Here is a 24,555-nt window from a genome sequence, read left to right as displayed (position 1 = left end):
ATCAGAAAATTGTAGGTCATCCAGGATTTTATATCTTAAATGCATGCTTGAAGTTTAGCTAACTGGCTGGCTTTGTCCAGCTTGATTGATTGACAGTTAACAGTGAAAGTTAATTGAGTGTTTCCTAATAATACTGCCTAGAGGAAGCATATATAAGGAGAATAGAATTGGTCCAAGCACTGAGCCTTGTGGAACGCCATGGCTAACTTTAGCGTACCTGGAGGATTTATCGATAACATTAACAAATTGAGATCGATCAGAGAAACAGGATGGTATGGTCAATAGTGTCGAATGCAGCACTAAGATCTAATAAGACAAGTTCGGAGACAAGTCCTTTGTCTGAAGCAGTTAGAGGGTCGTTAGTAATTTTCACCAGTGCCGTCTCTGTGCTATGATGCATTCTAAATCCTGACTGAAAGTCCTCAAATAGATTATTGCTGTGTATAAAATCACATAACTGATTAGTGACTACCTTCTCAAGGATCTTGGAGAGAAAGGGAAGGTTAGATATAGGTCTATAGTTGGCTAAGACCTCAGGATCGAGGGTGGGTTTTTTTCAGAAGAGGTTTTATCACAGCTACTTTAAATGACTGCGGTACATAACCTGTTAATAAAGACATATTGATCATATCTAGTAATTAAGTGTTAACCATGGGTAACGCTTCTTTAAGTAGCCTCGTTGGGATGGGGTCTAAGAGACAGGTGGATGGCTTAGCTGAAGAGACCTTTAACATTAGTTGTTGAAGGTCTATAGGATAAAAGCAGTCCAAGTATATGTCAGGTCTTGTCGTTCTTTCTAGCAGTCCTGCGTTTTCAAAGTGAACCCTTAGAAGTTGAGGGCAAAAGGTGATTCATTTTTATCTCTAAGAGCATCTGTATTAGCGGACCAGTTAAGCTTGCTGTCCAGGAGCACACCTAAGTACTTGTAGGTCTGCACAACTTCAATGGCCTCAACCTTTATGCCGACAGGCTGGCAGGTTGGCTTTGACTTCCTAAAATCCACCACCATCTCCTTAGTCTTGGTAGTGTTCAGGAGGAGGCAGTTCCTATTGCTCCAGTCACAGAAGTCCTCCACAAGGACCCTGTACTCCTCCCGTCTACCTCGCACACATGTCACAACAGCCGTATCATCCGAATACTTCTGAATGTGGCAGGACTCAGAGTTGTACCTAAAGTCAGATGTATACAAAGTGAACAGAAACGGAGCCAGAACTGTCCCCTGTGGAGCCCCCGTTGTGATGGTTGGGGCCGGCTGGCTGTGTGTTTTTGTTTATTTTCTCGTTCTGTTTTGTTCTCCACGGTTAGTTTCTCTGTTGGTCCTGCCTCTCTCTGTGCCTCTATTTTCTCCCCCCTCTCCTCCGGTCTACTGCTGCTAGCTGATGACGCGCACCTGTTTGCCATCCCATCATCACCTCTCCTGCCGTATACACCTGCCAGTCATCTACAATCAAGCTCAGTATATGAACCCCGGACCAACTCACCGTCTTCGCTTGATCTTTGTGTTCTTTGTGTTTGTTTCTCTGCAGTCATCTTCCACCTTCACGCTGTCTCCAGTCAGCTGGCTCTACCATCCAGTCCCCCCTCCCCTCACAGCTCCCTGCTCTGTTCCACCTCCAACCTCGCTTCCAGCCTTTCCCACTCCAGCTCCTCGGCTCCCTGGATTCCAGTGCCTCTCCCTCGGCTTCCTCGGCCCCGGTTTCCCCGCGCTCCCCTGTGTTCCCTCGCCATCCTACTGTAGCACTATGAGTTTAACTCGTAACTACCTGGCGTTCTTTTGGCCAATCACTGCCGCAGGGCCCCTTATAAATACAGGTAGTAGTCCTCCTGACTGCCCTCTTGCTCGTTGGTGACGGTGTGTGTCATACTTCCGGGTTTTCTTCTGCGTCATACTTCACTCCGTGTGTATCGTTCTGCTGTGCTACAGGTAAGGTAGCGGCTTTACTGTCTCTGCACTTATTTCATGGTTATCAGCTGCCGTTATGTTTACTATGTATTCGTAGATCTCCGGTTGGAGGGCCAGTCCTCCACCCCGCCGTTCAACGCATTCAAAAGCGGATCTTACCAATAGTTACCTGTGCCGTTTGCTGTGCTGTTTGCACGCTTTGAGCTGCCTCCTTCGGGTTGACACAAACGCTGCTTGATCGGTATGTAGGCTAAATGGTGTAGGATTTATTTTTGTATTATTTGGTGTTAACTACCATTTTCTATAAATAACAGGAACCAGGCTGGTTCAGCTGGAGATTGTCTTCAGCCGCATAGCATTCACCCACTGGCTGCTGTTTTGCCTGAGCTGCTGTTTGCCTTAAAGTGCATGTTCTGAATATTGTACCAGCAACTTCAAGAGATTGCTGCATGCCTGTCCTGCCTTCATGGCCACTGGGCAACTACGCTATACGGTCAAATGTGTGAGCCACCTGTTTTATGTGGGCCAGTGTTTTAAAATGTGTGAATTTTGGGCGTTGGCTCCTTGCATTATAATTTGGTTGATTAAGTTGTTTCTTTTCCGTTTTGTTTTCAATTTAGTTAAAAGTTGCATTTACGTTGTTTGGTTTTCTTCATTAGTAACTCTAGTTTTCTACCAAAACATTTTGAGTTTCTCTGGTTAATTTAGTTCAAATTTGTATTTACATTTTGCTTGATTCTTTCTTATTACTGAGTTTAGTTTTCTTTGGTTAAGTTATCATTGTGTTCTAATCATACTTAGTATTTTGTTTCTCGGTTTATTGACAAGTGTGTTCTTTCAAATTTATATTCTTTTGTTTTGCACTGCCTTCCTGGAACCACTGGTGCTTCTGGCAGTGTATTTTGTGTTTATATTGTGATAAGTTTATTTCAGTTTGTTCTTTTCACCCAATTGACTTTCTCTCTGAGTGAATCCCCATTAATCGTGTGTGTCCCCGTTTTTGTCCCCGTTTCAGTTGCTGAGAGCCGAAGGTGTCCCCTTCCTGTGTGCTGTGTTGTCTACCCTGTTTTCTTTGCTGTTTGTGTGTGTTCACGGGTGACTCTCCCTGGGATCCCTCGCTACCTTCGTGACCCCCTTCTCCTCCACTGGTAAGCCTCAGCAGCAATTATAATTCCCCCCCCCCGTTCCCCCCTCCCCAAGGTATGAATGTGTTTTAAATTGTTTTAAAATTATTGACATAAAATTTTTTGTTCCTTTTTAAAATTGAACCTCATCTCTGGCTGAATTATATATACGTACCTGTGTGTCCTTAATTGTATCAATAACATTGTAATTGGGAAGTAAAATCATTCTCTGGGTGAAATTCCCAGGGTGGAGTTGTCAGTGTTTTTGGGGCAGGTTCCACCTAGACCACTACCTCCTCTGTTCTGTCCGCTCTCGTGCCGCCACACTACCCTGACTATCAGTCCCTCGCCATCCTACCTCTGCCCTCTTGCCCTAGCTCCTGTCCCTGGCGTCCGCCTCCCCACCTCCTTCGCTTTGAATTATTAAAATATAACTTTGTTTTGTGAAGCCTCGCATTTGGGTCCGTCCTGTCTCTGTCATAACACCCGTAACAGAAACGCACTTCCCCAACTTGACAAACTGCAGCCTTGATGTTAAGTAGTCCATTATTCAGGTGGTCAAGGAGGGGGACACGCCTATACTTACGAGCTTGTCTGTCTCTCAGTATGAGCGGCTGGATGGTGTTAAATGCACTTGAAAAATCAAAGAACATGATCCTTGCATAGGAACCAGAATTCTGTATTTGAAGGGCTTTGCAGTGTCATTATTGGCAGGAGACAGTTAACTGGAATTGTCATCGTGTCTGTCCAGGGAGATTACAGGCAGTGATATCCTTGAGCTCCTAGAGGACTCCTCTCTCTCTGTCTGTGTGTGTGTGGCTCTGCTTGCAGCTGAGGCTACATCCACACTACTACATTTTCGTTTTGAAACGAAAGCCATCTCTGTCTACACAAGCGTTTTAGGCTCTGTATCAGAAATTCTATCACATGACCATTCACATACACTGGGCATGCACATGCTGGAGTAAACGGTAAGCAGATAGTTTAATGTTACTCTGCGGTTACAAAATCATGGATGTATAAGTTGAAAATACTTTGGAACAACAATGGCGAAAAGTAAGATCTAGGATTGATTTGCTTGGACCAATGCCTAGGTGGAACTGTTACTGAAAGATATGTTACCCTACCTAACCCATAAGACTGATGTGCATCAGCCTTTTCTGTTTTTTCTGTTTCTGGCCGTCCAGACTACAACGTGTTTCCAAATGTGTCCGTTTAGGGGCTCGGAAAAACCAGAGTAGTATAAACGTGAGACATAAGCATAGCAAATGTTATTCGTTTTTAAGCTAAAACGTAGTAGTGTAGATGTAGCCTGATTTGATGGACATGTTTCATATATTTTCAAATGTAAAATGCAGCCCTCAATTTCTGTCCCATATTATTGATTTTCTTTAACCTACTTTTGTATTATTGCACTATACTCACTGTAACTACAGGCAGGCCCAACAGGCAGCGGGTTTGTGTACGGGGTCATCCCCATGTTCCCTCAGCCCTTTGTTCCCTGATTTCTATGACTTTTTTTACCCATCAAAATTATGTCCTATGTATGTAAACATAAAATAGTCAGCCATGGATTGCATTTTTTTTTTTTTGTAACCAACCCATTAAGATGTTAGCTTAATTAGCTACCAAGCTGCTGGTAATAAAATCTGCTAGTGCGTAATTTCATCTGACTAAATTGACACGGTCACTGGCTAGAAATATAAAGTAGTCCTTTGTCTACCGCTGTCAGAAATGGGGGACCTATGTGTTTCAAAAAATGACAGACTTCCAATGGTAGATCTTATTCTTGTAAACTGTGTAATAAAACATCTTGACACTTTTGGTTTTCATTCAAGGTGTCCATATCTTGATTAAAAACAAAGTTGGACCAACACAGCTGAAGTCAATCTCATAATAATTACATGTTTTAATGGACCAGATTTCCTTGGTGCTGTATTAATCTAGATTCTGTGTGGGGGGGGCTGGGGTTGTTGCATCTCAGGGGGGCTAGAGATTACACCTGAGACACTGTGAATAATCTGCAGATTTAGGCTATATCTGAAAGAGTTTTACATCTTCTGTACACACAGACATGCAGTAGCCACCACCGCTATTTCCGTCAAGGTGAGGGGTCACTAATTGCATCTTTCCAATAAATGGATTTCTATAAGACCTAAAAAATTTGAAAAATGAAATTAATTTGAAAATAATGAGAGGAAGAAAAAAAATGAACTGAGGGAAAAAAATAGTCAGGCATTTAATTACAACCACATGGCACCAAACTCAGATTCTCGAAAAAAAGACTGCAATGAAACCATTGTTATTACGCCAACAAATGGGTCTTTTCTCAGATTTCCCTTTAATCCATTCATCCATCCATCGTCATCCGCTTATTCAGGGTTGGGTCGCGGGGGCAGCAGCTCCAGCTGGGGACCCCAAACTTCCCTTTTTAACTGAGCCACATTAGCCAACTCTGACTGGGGGATTCCGAGGCGTTCCCATTCCAGGGTGTAGATATAATCCCTCCACCTAGTCCTGGGTCTTCCTCGAGGCCTCCTCCCAGCTGGACGTGCCTGGAACACCTCCCTAGGGAGGCGCCCAGGGGGCATCCTTACCAGATGCCCGAACCACCTCAACTGGCTCCTTTCGACGCAAAGGAGCAGCGGCTCTACTCCGAGTTCCTCAAAGATGACTGAGCTTTTCACCCTATCTCTAAGGGAGACGCAGCCACCCTCCTGAGGAAACCCATTTTGGCGGCTTGTACCCTGGATCTCGTTCTGTCATGACCCAGCCTTCATGACCATAGGGGGTAGGAATGAAAATTAACCGAAACTAGGTGTGAACCGAATCACTTTGATTCCAGTTTGCTCTTTTTTAATTTCAGTTTTCTTTGTTTGCAATTCTTTGTCTCCAATTTTCAGCTACCCACAATGAGCCGTATTGGCTTAAAGGGATACTTCACCGATTTAGCATTAAGCTTTTTATCAGTAGAAACACGGTAGTATTTTCGAATGACAGTGCTTCCCTCTCTCATGTCCCCCTGAGACAAGAGATCTCTGTATTGTGGGTCTGGAAAATTTTCCGATGACGGAAAACAAAGATTTTTGCGTCATCGGAAGATTTTTTTGCCCAGAGGCAATGGACTACAGCCAGTAGTAGGAGCTACTTCTGCATGTTTTTAACCCGGCCAGGGTTGGACTGTCGTCTTTACCTGAAGGTTAGAGGCAAAACGAGTGTCAGGTATACGGTGGCCCTGAAGTGCAAAGCACAACAGCAAATAGAAAAACGCAACAGCAAATCGTAAAACACAACGGCAAATAGGAAAACACAACGGCAAACAGGAAAACACGACAGCAAATATGAAAACACGACATGAAAACACAACAACAAATAGGAACACTTCAAGAAATTTTAAAACGCAACGGCATTAACTTCTACCGGAAAAGGTAGGGCCTATCTAGCAGAGGACGGACCCTCCTGATTGGACTGTCTCTCTGTTAAGTAGGCGCATTTCTGTGTTTTTCACCTCTCCTTCCTGACAGTCCGTCTGTCCAATCAGGAGGGTCTGTCCTCTGCTAGATAGGCCCTACCTTTTCCGGTAGAAGTTAATGCCGTTGTGTTTTAAAATTTCTTGAAGTGTTTTCCTATTTGGCGTTGCGTTTTCCTATTTGCTGTTGTGATTTGCACTTCAGGGCCACCGTACAGACATCTTGAAACTTCGCTGATCTCCGTCTTTTAGCAGAAAACTTTTACAACAATTATGTGCATTCAAACTACCGCACATGTGTACCACTGGGATACATTGGTACAGATCGGAGAATATGCAGGAAACTTTATTACAGACGGAATACTCGACACACTACGCGAGCTTCGCCTGCTACCAAGACCAGCATCTCAGCCTGCGGTCTCGCTCTATGCCGCTAGCCGGTAAGGTGACATCCTTAGCGGTGAAACGCGGAATGAGGGCTGGATGGGGCTGGACTATGAGCTAGCTAGGTGGAAAGCTAACGCTAGCCGGCCACCTGTTCAATCAATCCTGTTTGCAAGTGTCTGCTCATTAGACAACAAACGGGACTACATCCAACTTCAACTAAACTCCCAACGCGAGTTCAGAGACTGCTGTGTTTTTGTTGTTGTGGAAACATGGCTGAACAACAGTGTACCGGACTATCCAGCTATCAGGCCTGCTGCGCTGTCGACGGGTAAGACTAGTGGAGGTGGGCTGTGTTAACACGGACTGGTGCTTGTATCCAGCTAACTGCTGGTGGAGTTTGTGGACTGTTAAATTCCGACCATTCTACATTCCACGTAAATTTACGGTTGTGTTTATACTCGGTGATTACAGCCCACCAAGCGCTAATGCTAGTATGCGTTAGCTGAACTTTACGGAGCATATAATGTGTGTGCACTAAATGTAGCATGTTTCGTATGTCGTTTTTTATATAATGTCGTTTTTATATATTTTAAATGTGAAGTGTAAAATAAGTGTTTAAATGTTAAATTGAGCCACGGTGCAATGTTGTTTTGTGTATATGGTTGAACAACACGTTGTCACACCCATCTCGTAAAATATGGACGCTTGGTCATGTGCCTTTTGTTTTTCTTATTGACGCTAAAAGTCTCCTTTAGCGCTTTAAGTAAACACGGTTCCGTGACATGTGGGAACTATGGGACGGTTGGGTTTAGTAAAGGGTCGTGGGTGGGCATACGTTTCCGTTACACGCGGGAAGAACGGGACGGTTGGGTATAGGCAAAGCCCGTCTACGGAAAGCCGTTCCACTCCCTATTCAGCCCCATTGTACCGAGTTTGGTTGCAGTTCCACCAGAGTTCCACTGGGGGTGATCGCGGTCCAGTGCTAAATGAATGGGACTATATGGAGGTAGACGGCTAAATTTGTCTCTTTCGCCTGATTGTCGTTGAGAAATCTCAGATTTGATTGTAGTTTTTGCAAGTTCAACATGGATTATAGGTCAAAAGTTGAATGAACGAGTACTTGTGTCCTTTCGATTTCTTCGTCGAGTCGTTGTTTCCCATAACACGCTAGCATTCTGCTAATGAATGCTGATTGGTCAGTGAAGGACTGATTACGATCGGAGATCACACTTGATGGCATCTAAAGCAGAACCAGAATGTCAGTGAATATTTCGGCGTGGTCTTTAAAACATTAGCAAACCTCTTTCTAGCTCGTGTATTAACAGGGAGAGCCTAACCTGTCAGCTGTGTTGTCGATGCAGTATCTCTGGCCGTATATGTGTATGACGTCATTGACATTTTAAAAGGCTTTTTAGAACTAAAAAGCCACTTTAAAAAAATCTAACACCCAGCAGTGTGTATTTTCTTAGCCTTCCCTTTCCAATGCAACTTTCAAATTACTAGACAAAAAATTATATCCTGAGAAAAGTGGATTTTGAGGGGTATAGCTCCATAGAGTCCCATTCATTCTGCACTGGCCTGTGAGCGCCCCCTATATGGAACTCTGGAACTGCAACCAGTTCAGAAGCCGGAAATAATGAGAGAGTGGAACTTCTTCCCTTATTAGAAATTCTTTGGTATAGGAAAGGGTCGTGGGTGGTCATACGATTTTGTGACACGCGGGAGGAAAGGCAAAAACGACTATAGCAAGCGTGACAAGCGGGACGCAAACCCCGCTCTCCTGGGTGAAAGTCCTGTGTTTGACCCATCCACCATCCCAACTGATGTCCTTACGCGGAGATTCACCCTTACATACTACTTGCTAAATCCTAACTGCTGATCTCCCCAGTGCGTTACACAAACACGCTGAAAGTCGCCTTTTTCGTCGCAACTATATATATATATATATATGTATATATGTATATGTATGTATGTGTATATATATATATATATATATATATATATATATATATATATATATATATATATATATATATATATGTGTAGTATATATGTATGTATGTATATATATATATATATATATATATATATATATATATATATGTATATATATATATATATATATATATATATATATATGTATATATATATATATATATATATATATATATATGTGTGTGTATATATATATATATGTGTGTGTATATATATATATATGTGTGTATATATATATATATGTGTATATATATATATATGTATGTGATATATATATATATATATATGTATATATATATATATGTATATATATATATATGATATATATATATGTATATGTGTGTGTTCTTTCATTCACTGTAAAATGATAAAGCGATAATCTCAGTGATCAGAAGATTTGCAGCGGAGATGTTATTTGTTAGATATGTGTTAGTGGAAAAAGAGAAGCCTTGCTTCAATGCGCTGGTGTTTGGTTTCGGAGAAAACACAAGCAGCTCAAGTTCACCAACCACAGTTCTTGTTTTCGTGTTTTAATCTCTATAGCAGCAGGGACACACACAGCACAGCCCCCACACACCATACGCAGATAGACAGCATATCTAACTAGTTTGATCCCACACAAAACTGTTGTACTCTTAGCAGTCTAAAATCTGCTATTTTAAAATAACTATTTTCATGCTGCCGCCTGATGCAGTTATAGTCTGGGTATTTGCGCTGTGTCGTTCAGTTAAGTCAACAAAAAATCGGAGGTAGCTGTAAGCAACTCCCGCAAATAAATCATTTTTCATGGTTGTATGTGATGCTGTTTTGAACTGTAAGCAGCATATAACCTGCAGCATTATACCTAAAAGGCTGGAAAGAAATGCATTATAGTCGATTTCAGCATTTTTATTTTGGCAAGTAAACTAAATGGTAAATATAATCACGGTGCAAATGATGACATTATCACATTTTGTGAAACGACAAAAATAACGAGAACGAAATAAGTCCCCTCAGCATTTATATTTCTCTCCATTTCTCTCATGTGCAGTGTCTTTCAGTTCAACAGTCAACACACAACCCTCCATCTGAGTGATCGTGCACACCCACACCAACCTATAAAAATAATACAATTTAGAAACGTGTTTTGTTCAAATGAGTTTTATTTTTTATCAAAACATTAAATAACATAGGCTATGGCGGTTTTAGTGTTAAGAAATACTTGAGGAATAAATTAGTCGAAATTGATTCATTTATTTTTGAGGAAATAAAACCTCAATTAAGAAATACATTTGGAGAAAACAGACTATTATATCATAGGACCTGAAACATCTGTATTTTAAATGTATAAATAAATTTATATGAAATCCCTACTACATAATGCATTTTATATTTTAGTCTCACCTCAAAATTGAATTAATCCTCAATAGATAAATTGCAATCTGGCCTATTTCTTGTCAAAATGATAATCACAGGAGTGTAAAGAACCTCAGTAGCAGTCACCTGTGGGGGCTGGGTTTTTCTTTGTGGACAAGAAGGACAAGACACTGCGCCCCTGTATAGATTTTCGTGGTCTGAACAACATTACAGTAAAAAATAAATACCCTTGCCACTAATCAATTCTGCTTTTGAACCACTTCAGGGCGCCACTGTCTTCTAAACTGGATCTGCGCAATGCCTATCATCTCGTCAGGATTCTGCAAGGAGATGAGTGGAAAACAGCCTTCAATACACCACTTGGACACTTCGAATATCTGGTAATGCCTTTTGGACTCACAAATGAACCAGTTATATTCCAAACTATGGTGAATGATGTGCTAAGAGACGTGTTAAATCGTTTTGTTTTCGTCTACCTGGACAATATTCCGATTTTTTTTCCAAGTCCCTTAAAGAACACGTTTCCCACGTCCATCTCGTCCTGCAACGTCTGTTGGAAAACAAACTTTTTGTTAAAGCAGATAAGTGTGAGTTCCACCGTGAGTCAGTCCCCTTCCTTGGGTTCATTATTGGAAATGACAGGTTTCAGCAGACCCCGACAAGATTAAGGCAGTATCTGAATGGCCCATTCCCCAGACTCGCAAACAACTACAACGTTTTCTGGGGTTTGCTAATTTCTACAGGAGATTCATTCAGGGCTTTAGTCAGGTGGTTGCTCCCCTCACCAAACTCACTTCCCCTAAAGTTCCGTTTGTGTAGTCTCCTGAAGCTGATCTAGCCATGAGTACCCTGAAAAAACTGTTTTCCACCTCCCCTGTGCTCATTCACCCCGATACTTCTTTGCCTTTTGTGGTGGAAGTGGATGCTTCAGACTCCGGTGTTGGAGCGGTTCTATCACAACGCTCCCCCACGGATCAAAAACTCCATCCTTGCGCTTTTTTTTCCAAGAAGTTATCTCCAGCAGAAAGACACCATGACGTGGGAAACCGGGAGTTGCTGGCCGTGAAACTGGCGCTGGAGGAATGGAGGCATTGGTTGGATGGGGCGGAACAGCCTTTTGTGGTATGGACCGACCACAAGAACCTGGCCTTCATCCAGACTTCAAAGAGACTAAACTCTCGCCAGGCCAGATGGTCCATATTCTTCAGTAGGTTTAACTTTACTCTTACTTACTGTCCAGGATCTCGCAATGTAAAACCTGATGCTTTGTCCCGCCAGTTTTCCATCTCTGAGTCCAGTGAACCAGAGTCCATCCTGCCCACTACCTGCGTTGTGGCCGCAGTTCGCTGGGAGATCGAATCTCTGGTCAAGACGGCCCAAGTATCAGACCCTGGACCAGCAGATAGACCATCTGGCCGGCTCTATGTCCCTGTATCTGTGCGGTCCGAAGTGTTGCAGTGGGTTCATTCTTCCTGTTTCGCCTGCCATCCAGGGATGCAACGAACATTGGAGTGATGCAGACAACATTTTTGGTGGCCGTCAGCAGAAGCTGATGTCCGGGCTTTCGTGGCAGCATGTACCACCTGTGCCCGGGGTAAAGCATCCCACCAGTCTCCCTCGGGTCTGCTGCAACCCCTGCCAGTCCCGAGTCGTCCCTGGTCACACATAGCCCTGGACTTTGTCACTGGTCTCCCTGCATCCGAAAGTAATGATACAATACTCACCATTGTGGACAGATTCTCTAAATCTGCTCGCTATGTAGCATTACCGAAATTACCGACTGCCAGTGAGGCAGCGGACCTCTTAGTCTTACATGTATTCTGTCCCCATGGAATACCTGTAGACATTGTTTCTGACAGAGGCCCACAGTTCATTTCTCAAGTCTGGAAAGATTTTTGTTCTGCTCTCGGCGCGACGTGAGTCTCTCCTCAGGATTCCATCCACAATCAAACGGCCAGACTGAGAGAGCCAACCAGGACCTGGAAGCGTCTCTTCGCTGTGTGGCGGCTCAGCATCCATCTTCTTGGGCAAAACACCTTCCCTGGATCGAGTATGCCCACAACTCCCTGACCACGCTCTGCTACCGGCCTATCCCCTGCGGGGCGTCGCTGGGGTATCAACCTCCTCTGTTTCCAGATCAAGAGAAGGAATTGGCGGTTCCCTCTGTTCAGGAGAACTTGCATCGCTGTCATTAGGTTTGGCGTGACGCCCGTGAAGCGTTGCTCAGGACCACAGAGCAGAACAAGAGTTCGGCAGATCGGCGCAGGACCCCAGCTCCCCGGTACCAGCCTGGACAACAGGTGTGACTTTCTTCCAAGAACATTCCCCTGCGGATTGAATCACGCAAGTTGGCACCTCGGTTTTTGGGTCCCTTCGTTATTGATTCGATTATCAATCCCTCTGCTGTGCGGTTAAAGTTGCCACGGACTATGAGGTGTCATCCTACCTTTCATGTGTCGCAACTGAAACCTGTCTCGTCCAGTCCTCTGTGCCCGCCTGCGGATCCTCCACCACCTGTACGCATGATTGACGACCACCTGGCCTACACTGTCCAAAGTCTTTTGGATGTTCGGCGACTGGGCAGGGGGGCTCCAGTACCTTGTCGACTGGGAGGGTTATGGACCAGAGGAGCGTTCCTGGATTCCCAGAAGTTTTATTTTGGATCCGCAACTCGTGAAGGACTTCCATCAAGCTCACCCTGACAAGCCGAGGCCTAGAGGGACGCCGGGAAGTGTCTGTTGGGGGGGGGGTCCTGTTATGGGTAGCTCTCTCTCTCCGCCCTGTTTTGGGTGTTTTTGTTCTCTGTTTGTCTGTGTATCTGTGTTTTTCCACCTGGAGTGCTGGAGGTGTGTTCAGAGGAAATTAATCTGACGACTATGACGAGAAGCAGGTGGACCAGGCTAGGGCGGACGCTGCAAATCCTCACTCCCTAACTATAAGCTTTATCGAAGAGGAGAGTTTTAAGTTTACTCTTAAATGTGGTGACGGTGTCTGCCTCCCAGACCCAGACTGGGAGCTGGTTCCACAGGAGAGGAGCCTGATAGCTGAAGGCTCTGGCTCCCATTCTACTTTTAGAGACTCTAGGAACCACAAGTAACTCTGCATTCTGGGAGCGCAGTGCTCTAGTGGGACAATAAGGTACTATGAGCTCTTGAAGATATGATGGTGCTAGACCATTTAGAGTTTTGTAGGTCAGAAAAGGATTTTAAATTCATTCCTGGATTTTACAGGAAGCCAATGCAGAGAAGCTAATACTGGAGAAATATGATCTCTTTTCTTAGTTCTTGTCAGAACACGCGCTGCAGCATTCTGGATCAGAGTCTTAATGGACTTATTTGGGCAACCTGATAGTAAGGAATTAAAATAGTCCACCCTGGAAGTAACAAATGCATGGACTAGTTTTTCAGCATTGTTTTGAGACAGGATGTGCCTAATTTTGGCAATGTTATGAACATGAAAAAAGGCTGTTCTTGAGGTTTGTTTTAAGTGGGCGGGAAGGATATATCCTGATCAAAAATAACTCCTAGATTTCTAACAGTAGTGCTGGAGGCCAGGGCAATACCATCCAGAGTAACTATATCTTTGGATAATGAGATTCGGACAATAACTTCAGTTTTGTTTGAGTTTAACATCAGAAATTTTAGGTCATCCAGGATTTTATATCTTAAATGCATGCTTGAAGTTTAGCTAACTGGCTGGCTTTGTCCAGCTTGATTGATTGACAGTTAACAGTGAAAGTTAATTGAGTGTTTCCTAATAATACTGCCTAGAGGAAGCATATATAAGGAGAATAGAATTGGTCCAAGCACTGAGCCTTGTGGAACGCCATGGCTAACTTTAGCGTACCTGGAGGATTTATCGATAACATTAACAAATTGAGATCGATCAGAGAAACAGGATGGTATGGTCAATAGTGTCGAATGCAGCACTAAGATCTAATAAGACAAGTTCGGAGACAAGTCCTTTGTCTGAAGCAGTTAGAGGGTCGTTAGTAATTTTCACCAGTGCCGTCTCTGTGCTATGATGCATTCTAAATCCTGACTGAAAGTCCTCAAATAGATTATTGCTGTGTATAAAATCACATAACTGATTAGTGACTACCTTCTCAAGGATCTTGGAGAGAAAGGGAAGGTTAGATATAGGTCTATAGTTGGCTAAGACCTCAGGATCGAGGGTGGGTTTTTTTCAGAAGAGGTTTTATCACAGCTACTTTAAATGACTGCGGTACATAACCTGTTAATAAAGACATATTGATCATATCTAGTAATTAAGTGTTAACCACGGGTAACGCTTCTTTAAGTAGCCTCGTTGGGATGGGGTCTAAGAGACAGGTGGATGGCTTAGCTGAAGAGACCTTTAACATTAGTTGTTGAAGGTCTATAGGATAAAAGCAGTCCAAGTATATGTCAGGTCTTGTCGTTCTTTCTAGCAGTCCTGCGTTTTCAAAGTGAACCCTTAGAAGTTGAGGGCAAAAGGTGATTCATTTTTATCTCTAAGAGCATCTGTATTAGCGGACCAGTTAAGCTTGCTGTCCAGGAGCACACCTAAGTACTTGTAGGTCTGCACAACTTCAATGGCCTCAACCTTTATGCCGACAGGCTGGCAGGTTGGCTTTGACTTCCTAAAATCCACCACCATCTCCTTAGTCTTGGTAGTGTTCAGGAGGAGGCAGTTCCTATTGCTCCAGTCACAGAAGTCCTCCACAAGGACCCTGTACTCCTCCCGTCTACCTCGCACACATGTCACAACAGCCGTATCATCCGAATACTTCTGAATGTGGCAGGACTCAGAGTTGTACCTAAAGTCAGATGTATACAAAGTGAACAGAAACGGAGCCAGAACTGTCCCCTGTGGAGCCCCCGTTGTGATGGTTGAGATCGGCTGGCTGTGTGTTTTTGTTTATTTTCTCGTTCTGTTTTGTTCTCCACGGTTAGTTTCTCTGTTGGTCCTGCCTCTCTCTGCGTTTCCTCTGTTGGCCCTGCCTCTCTCTGTGCCTCTATTTTCTCCCCCCTCTCCTCCGGTCTACTGCTGCTAGCTGATGACGCGCACCTGTTTGCCATCCCATCATCACCTCTCCTGCCAGTACACACCTGCCAGTCATCTACAATCAAGCTCAGTATATGAACCCCGGACCAACTCACCGTCTTCGCTTGATCTTTGTCTCAGCCACACTGATGACTTTCGCTAAGCCCAGAGTTGTTGCCTGTACCTTACCCCCTTCTTTGTGTTTGTTTCTCTGCAGTCATCTTCCACCTTCACGCTGTCTCCAGTCAGCTGGCTCTACCATCCAGTCCCCCCCTCCCCTCACAGCTCCCTGCTCTGTTCCACCTCCAACCTCGCTTCCAGCCTTTCCCACTCCAGCTCTCGGCTCCCTGGATTCCAGTGCCTCTCCCTCGCTTCCTCGGCCCCGGTTTCCCCGCGCTCCCCTGTGTTCCTCGCCATCCTACTGTAGCAGTATGAGTTTAACTCGTAACTACCTGGCGTTCTTTTGGCCAATCACTGCCGCAGGGCCCCCTATAAATACAGGTAGTAGTCCTCCTGACTGCCCTCTTGCTCGTTGGTGATGGAAGTGCGTCATACTTCCAGGGTTTTCTTCGCCATACTTCACTCCGTGTGTATCGTTCTGCTGTGCTACAGGTAAGGTAGCGGCTTTACTGTCTCTGCACTTATTTCATGGTTATCAGCTGCCGTTATGTTTACTATGTATTCGTAGATCTCCGGTTGGAGGGCCAGTCCTCCACCCCGCCGTTCAACGCATTCAAAAGCGGATCTCACCGATAGTTGCTGTGCTGTTTGCACGCTTTGAGCTGCCTCCTTCGGGCTGACACAAACGCTGCTTGATCGGTATGTAGGCTAAATGGTGTAGGATTTATTTTTGTATTATTTGGTGTTAACTACCATTTTCTATAAATAACAGGAACCAGGCTGGTTCAGCTGGAGATCGTCTTCAGCCGCATAGCATTCACCCACTGGCTGCTGTTTTGCCTGAGCTGCTGTTTGCCTTAAAGTGCATGTTCTGAATATTGTACCAGCAACTTCAAGAGATTGCTGCACGCCTGTCCTGCCTTCATGGCCACTGGGCAACTACGCTATACGGTCAAATGTGTGAGCCACCTGTTTTATGTGGGCCAGTGTTTTAAAATGTTTGAATTTTGAGCGTTGGCTCTTACATTATAATTTGGTTGATTAAGTTGTTTCTTTTCCGTTTTGTTTTCAATTTAGTTAAAAAGTTGCATTTACGTGTTTGGTTTTCTTCATTAGTAACTCTAGTTTTCTACCTAAAACATTTTGAGTTTCTCTGGTTAATTTAGTTCAAATTTGTATTTACATTTTGCTTGATTCTTTCTTATTACTGAGTTTAGTTTTCTTTGGTTAAGTGATCATTGTGTTCTAATCATACTTAGTATTTGTGTTTCTCTTGGTTTATTGACAAGTGTGTTCTTTCAAATTTATATTCTTTTGTTTTGCACTGCCTTCCTGGAACCACTGGTGCTTCTGGCAGTGTATTTTGTGTTTATATTGTGATAAGTTTATTTCAGTTTGTTCTTTTCACCCAATTGACTTTCTCTCTGAGTGAATCCCCATTAATCGTGGTGTGTCCCCCGTTTTTGTCCCCGTTTCAGTTGCTGAGAGCCGAATGGTGTCCCCTTCCTGTGTGCTGTGTTGTCTACCCCGTTTTCTTTGCTGTGTTTCTGTGTGTGTGTTCACGGGTGACTCTCCCTGGGATCCCTCGCTACCTTCGTGACCCCCTTCTCCTCCACTGGTAAGCCTCAGCAGCAATTATAATTTCCCCTCTCCCCAAGGTATGAATGTGTTTTAAATTGTTTTTAAAATTATTGACATAAATTTTTTTGTTCCTTTTTAAAATTGAACCTCATCTCTGGCTGAATTATATATACGTACCTGTGTGTCCTTAATTGTATCAATAACATTGTAATTAGAAGTAAAATCATTCTCTGGGTGAAATTCCCAGGGTGGCGTTGTCAGTGTTTTTTGGGGCAGGTTCCCACCTAGACCACTACCTCCTCTGTTCTGTCCGCTCTCGTGCCGCCACACTACCCTGACTATCAGTCCCTCGCCATCCTACCTCTGCCCTCTTGCCCTAGCTCCTGTCCCTGGCGTCCGCCTCCCCACCTCCTTCGCTTTGAATTATTAAAATATAACTTTGTTTTGTGAAGCCTCGCATTTGGGTCCGTTCTGTCTCTGTCATAACACCCGTACTGCATTCTAGCGACCCAGAAACGCACTTCCCCAACTTGACAAACTGCAGCCTTGATGTTAGCAGTCCATTATCCAGGTGGTCAAGGAGGGGGACACGCCTATACTTACGAGCTTGTCTGTCTCTCAGTATGAGCGGCTGGATGGTGTTAAATGCACTTGAAAAATCAAAGAACATGATCCTTGCATAGGAACCAGAATTCTGTATTTGAAGGGCTTTGCAGTGTCATTATTGGCAGGAGACAGTTAACTGGAATTGTCATCGTGTCTGTCCAGGAGATTACAGGCAGTGATATCCTTGAGCTCCTAGAGGACTCCTCTCTTTCTGTCGTGTGTGTGTGTGTGGCTCTGCTTGCAGCTGAGGCTACATCCACACTACTACATTTTCGTTTGAAACGAAAGCCATCTGTCTACACAAGCGTTTTAGGCTCTGTATCAGAAATTCTATCACATGACCATTCACATACACTGGGCATGCACATGCTGGAGTAAACGGTAAGCAGATAGTTTAATGTTACTCTGCGGTTACAAAATCATGGATGTATAAGTTGAAAATACTTTGGAACAACAATGGCGAAAAGTAAGATCCAGGATTGATTTGCTTGGACCAATGCCTAGGTGGAACTGTTACTGAAAGATATGTTACCCTACCTAACCCATAAGACTGATGTGCATCAGCCTTTCGTTTTTTCTGTTTCTGGCCGTCCAGACTACAACGTGTTTCCAAATGTGTCCGTTTAGGGGCTCGGAAAAACCAGAGTAGTATAAACGTGAGACATAAGCATAGCAAATGTTTTTCGCTTTTTAAACTAAAACGTAGTAGTGTAGATGTAGCCTGATTTGATGGACATGTTTCATATATTTTCAAATGTAAAATGCAGCCCTCAATTTCTGTCCCATATTATTGATTTTCTTTAACCTACTTTTGTATTATTGCACTATACTCACTGTAACTACAGGCAGGCCCAACAGGCAGCGGGTTTGTGTACGGGGTCATCCCCATGTTCCCTCAGCCCTTTGTTCCCTGATTTCTATGACTTTTTTTTACCCATCAAAATTATGTCCTATGTATGTAAACATAAAGTAGTCAGCCATGGATTGCATTTTTTTTGTAACCAACCCATTAAGATGTTAGCGTAATTAGCTACCAAGCTGCTGGTAATAAAATCTGCTAGTGCGTAATTTCATCTGACTAAATTGACACGGTCACTGGCTAGAAATATAAAGTAGTCCTTTGTCTACCTCTGTCAGAAATGGGGGACCTGTGTGTTTCAAAAAAATGACAGACTTCCAATGGTAGATCTTATTCTTGTAAACTGTGTAATAAAACATCTTGACACTTTTGGTTTTCATTCAAGGTGTCCATATCTTGATTAAAAACAAAGTTGGACCAACACAGCTGAAGTCAATCTCATAATAATTACATGTTTTAATGGACCAGATTTCCTTGGTGCTGTATTAATCTAGATTCTGTGTGGGGGGGGCTGGGGTTGTTGCATCTCAGGGGGGCTAGAGATTACACCTGAGACACTGTGAATAATCTGCAGATTTAGGCTATATCTGAAAGAGTTTTACATCTTCTGTACACACAGACATGCAGTAGCCACCACCGCTATTTCCGTCAAGGTGAGGGGTCACTAATTGCATCTTTCCAATAAATGGATTTCTATAAGACCTAAAAAATTTGAAAAATGAAAGTGACTGAAAATAATGAGAGGAAGAAAAAAAATGAACTGAGGGAAAAAAATAGTCAGGCATTTAATTACAACCACATGGCACCAAACTCAGATTCTCGAAAAAAAGACTGCAATGAAACCATTGTTATTACGCCAACAAATGGGTCTTTTCTCAGATTTCCCTTTAATCCATTCATCCATCCATCCATCGTCATCCGCTTATTCAGGGTTGGGTCGCGGGGGCAGCAGCTCCAGCTGGGGACCCCCAAACTTCCCCTTTTTAACTGAGCCACATTAGCCAACTCTGACTGGGGGATTCGAGGCGTTCCCAGTCCAGGGTGTAGATATAATCCCTCCACCTAGTCCTGGGTCTTCCTCGAGGCCCTCCTCCCAGCTGGACGTGCCTGGAACACCTCCCTAGGGAGGCGCCCAGGGGGCATCCTTACCAGATGCCCGAACCACCTCAACTGGCTCCTTTCGATGCAAAGGAGCAGCGGCTCTACTCCGAGTTCCTCAAAGATGACTGAGCTTTTCACCCTATCTCTAAGGGAGACGCAGCCACCCTCCTGAGGAAACCCATTTTGGCGGCTTGTACCCTGGATCTCGCTTTCTGTCATGACCCAGCCTTCATGACCATAGGGGAGTAGGAATGAAAATTAACCGAAATTAGGTGTGAACCGAATCACTTTGATTCCAGTTTGCTCTTTTTTAATTTCAGTTTTCTTTGTTTGCAATTCTTTGTCTCCAATTTTCAGCTACCCACAATGAGCCGTATTGGCTTAAAGGGATACTTCACCGATTTAGCATTAAGCTTTTTATCAGTAGAAACACGGTAGTATTTTCGAATGACAGTGCTTCCCTCTCTCATGTCCCCCTGAGACAAGAGATTTCTGTATTGTGGGTCTGGAAAAAATCTTCCGATGACGGAAAACAACGATTTTTGCGTCATCGGAAGATTTTTTTGCCCAGAGGCAATGGACTACAGCCAGTAGTAGGAGCTACTTCTGCATGTTTTTAACCCGGCCAGGGTTGGACTGTCGTCTTTACCTGAAGGTTAGAGGCAAACGAGTGTCAGGTATACGGTGGCCCTGAAGTGCAAAGACAACAGCAAATAGAAAAACGCAACAGCAAATCGTAAAACACAACGGCAAATAGGAAAACACAACGGCAAACAGGAAAACACGACAGCAAATATGAAAACACGACATGAAAACACGACAACAAATAGGAACACTTCAAGAAATTTTTAAAACGCAACGGCATTAACTTCTACCGGAAAAGGTAGGGCCTATCTAGCAGAGGACGGACCCTCCTGATTGGACAAACGGACTGTCTCTCTGTTAAGTAGGCGCGTTTCTGTGTTTTTCACCTCTCCTTCCTGACCGTCCGTCTGTCCAATCAGGAGGGTCTGTCCTCTGCTAGATAGGCCCTACCTTTTCCGGTAGAAGTTAATGCCGTTGTGTTTTAAAAATTTCTTGAAGTGTTTTCCTATTTGGCGTTACGTTTTCCTATTTGCTGTTGTGATTTGCACTTCAGGGCCGCCCGTACAGACATCTTGAAACTTCGCTGATCTCCGTCTTTTAGCAGAAAACTTTTACAACAATTATGTGCATTCAAACTACCGCACATGTGTACCACTGGGATACATTGGTACAGATCGGAGAATATGCAGGAAACTTTATTACAGACGGAATACTCGACACACTACGCGAGCTTCGCCTGCTACCAAGACCAGCATCTCAGCCTGCGGTCTCGCTCTATGCCGCTAGCCGGTAAGGTGACATCCTTAGCGGTGAAACGCGGAATGAGGGCTGGATGGGGCTGGACTATGAGCTAGCTAGGTGGAAAGCTAACGCTAGCCGGCCACCTGTTCAATCAATCCTGTTTGCAAGTGTCTGCTCATTAGACAACAAACGGGACTACATCCAACTTCAACTAAACTCCCAACGCGAGTTCAGAGACTGCTGTGTTTTTGTTGTTGTGGAAACATGGCTGAACAACAGTGTATCGGACTATCCAGCTATCAGGCCTGCTGCGCTGTCGACGGGTAAGACTAGTGGAGGTGGGCTGTGTTAACACGGACTGGTGCTTGTATCCAGCTAACTGCTGGTGGAGTTTGTGGACTGTTAAATTCCGACCATTCTACATTCCACGTAAATTTACGGTTGTGTTTATACTCGGTGATTACAGCCCACCAAGCGCTAATGCTAGTATGCGTTAGCTGAACTTTACGGAGCATATAATGTGTGTGCACTAAATGTAGCATGTTTCGTATGTCGTTTTTATATAATGTCGTTTTTATATATTTTAAATGTGAAGTGTAAAATAAGTGTTTAAATGTTAAATTGAGCCACGGTGCAATGTTGTTTTGTGTATATGGTTGAACAACACGTTGTCACACCCATCTCGTAAAATATGGACGCTTGGTCATGTGCCTTTTGTTTTTCTTATTGACGCTAAAAGTCTCCTTTAGCGCTTTAAGTAAACACGGTTCCGTGACATGTGGGAACTATGGGACGGTTGGGTTTAGTAAAGGGTCGTGGGTGGGCATACGTTTCCGTTACACGCGGGAAGAACGGGACGGTTGGGTATAGGCAAAGCCCGTCTACGGAAAGCCGTTCCACTCCCTATTCAGCCCCATTGTACCGAGTTTGGTTGCAGTTCCACCAGAGTTCCACTGGGGGTGATCGCGGTCCAGTGCTAAATGAATGGGACTATATGGAGGTAGACGGCTAAATTTGTCTCTTTCGCCTGATTGTCGTTGAGAAATCTCAGATTTGATTGTAGTTTTTGCAAGTTCAACATGGATTATAGGTCAAAAGTTGAATGAGCAGTACTTGTGTCCTTTCGATTTCTTCGTCGAGTCGTTGTTTCCCATAACACGCTAGCATTCTGCTAATGAATGCTGATTGGTCAGTGAAGGACTGATTACGATCGGAGATCACACTTGATGGCATCTAAAGCAGAACCAGAATGTCAGTGAATATTTCGGCGTGGTCTTTAAAAACATTAGCAAACCTCTTTCTAGCTCGTGTATTAACAGGGAGAGCCTAACCTGTCAGCTGTGTTGTCGATGCAGTATCTCTGGCCGTATATGTGTATGACGTCATTGACATTTTAAAAGGCTTTTTAGAACTAAAAAGCCACTTTAAAAAAATCTAACACCCAGCAGTGTGTATTTTCTTAGCCTTCCCTTTCCAATGCAACTTTCAAATTACTAGACAAAAAATTATATCCTGAGAAAAGTGGATTTTGAGGGGTATAGCTCCATAGAGTCCCATTCATTCTGCACTGGCCTGTGAGCGCCCCCCTATATGGAACTCTGGAACTGCAACCAGTTCAGAAGCCGGAAATAATGAGAGAGTGGAACTTCTTCCCTTATTAGAAATTCTTTGGTATAGGAAAGGGTCGTGGGTGGTCATACGATTTTGTGACACGCGGGAGGAAAGGCAAAAACGACTATAGCAAGCGTGACAAGCGGGACGCAAACCCCGCTCTCCTGGGTGAAAGTCCTGTGTTTGACCCATCCACCATCCCAACTGATGTCCTTACGCGGAGATTCACCCTTACATACTACTTGCTAAATCCTAACTGCTGATCTCGGGTGCGTTACACAAACACGCTGAAAGTCGCCTTTTTATATATGCTATGTATATATGTATATGTATATCGTATATATATATATATATGTATATATATATATATATATATATATATATATATATATATATATATATGTATATATATATATATATATATATATATATATATATATATATATATATATTTGTATATATATATGTATATATATATATATATATATATGTATATATATATATATATATATATATATATATATATGTGTGTGTATATATATATATATGTGTGTATATATATATATATGTTTGGGTATATATATATATATATGTATATATATATTTATTTGTATATATATATATATATGTATATATATATATATATGTATATATATATATATGTATATATATATGTATATGTGTGTGTTCTTTCATTCACTGTAAAATGATAAAGCGATAATCTCAGTGATCAGAAGATTTGCAGCGGAGATGTTATTTGTTAGATATGTGTTAGTGGAAAAAGAGAAGCCTTGCTTCAATGCGCTGGTGTTTGGTTTCGGAGAAAACACAAGCAGCTCAAGTTCACCAACCACAGTTCTTGTTTTCGTGTTTTAATCTCTATAGCAGCAGGGACACACACAGCACAGCCCCCACACACCATACGCAGATAGACAGCATATCTAACTAGTTTGATCCCACACAAAACTGTTGTACTCTTAGCAGTCTAAAATCTGCTATTTTAAAATAACTATTTTCATGCTGCCGCCTGATGCAGTTATAGTCTGGGTATTTGCGCTGTGTCGTTCAGTTAAGTCAACAAAAAATCGGAGGTAGCTGTAAGCAACTCCCGCAAATAAATAATTTTTCATGGTTGTATGTGATGCTGTTTTGAACTGTAAGCAGCATATAACCTGCAGCATTATACCTAAAAGGCTGGAAAGAAATGCATTGTAATCGATTTCAGCATTTTTATTTTGGCAAGTAAACTAAATGGTAAATATAATCACGGTGCAAATGATGACATTATCACATTTTGTGAAACGACAAAATAACGAGAACGAAATAAGTCCCCTCAGCATTTATATTTCTCTCCATTTCTCTCATGTGCAGTGTCTTTCAGTTCAACAGTCAACACACAACCCTCCATCTGAGTGATCGTGCACACCCACACCAACCTATAAAAATAATACAATTTAGAAACGTGTTTTGTTCAAATGAGTTTTATTTTTTATCATAACATTAAATAACATAGGCTATGGCGGTTTTAGTGTTAAGAAATACTTGAGGAATAAATTAGTCGAAATTGATTTATTTATTTTGAGGAAATAAAACCTCAATTAAGAAATACATTTGGAGAAAACAGACTATTATATCATAGGACCTGAAACATCTGTATTTTAAATGTATAAATAAATTTATATGAAATCCCTACTACATAATGCATTTTATATTTTAGTCTCACCTCAAAATTGAATTAATCCTCAATAGATAAATTGCAATCTGGCCTATTTCTTGTCAAAATGATAATCACAGGAGTGTAAAGAACCTCAGTAGCAGTCAAAGAGTGTGCTAATCAAACTCATTCATCTTATAGTATGCCAGAATCATTTATGCATCTCCTGATAAGTCAGGTTTGGGCCTTTGTCCACTTTCAAATGAAACGTGTGTGTTTAGTTAGCGTCATGCCATATTCACCTGAAATCTCTCTTTCTGCACTAAAAGCATGTTTTTCAATTTACATGTTAACAAGCGTGCAGTTTCACAAGGGGTGGCCGATCAATGGAGTGATTGCTTAAAGATTAGTTCCACAGGCAGACAGGCTCAGCCTGAC

This window comes from Sander vitreus, chromosome 2 (assembly GCF_031162955.1).
Source record: "Sander vitreus isolate 19-12246 chromosome 2, sanVit1, whole genome shotgun sequence".
Classification (NCBI taxonomy): Eukaryota; Metazoa; Chordata; class Actinopteri; order Perciformes; family Percidae; genus Sander; species Sander vitreus.
Note: the sequence above shows the minus strand (reverse complement) of the source record.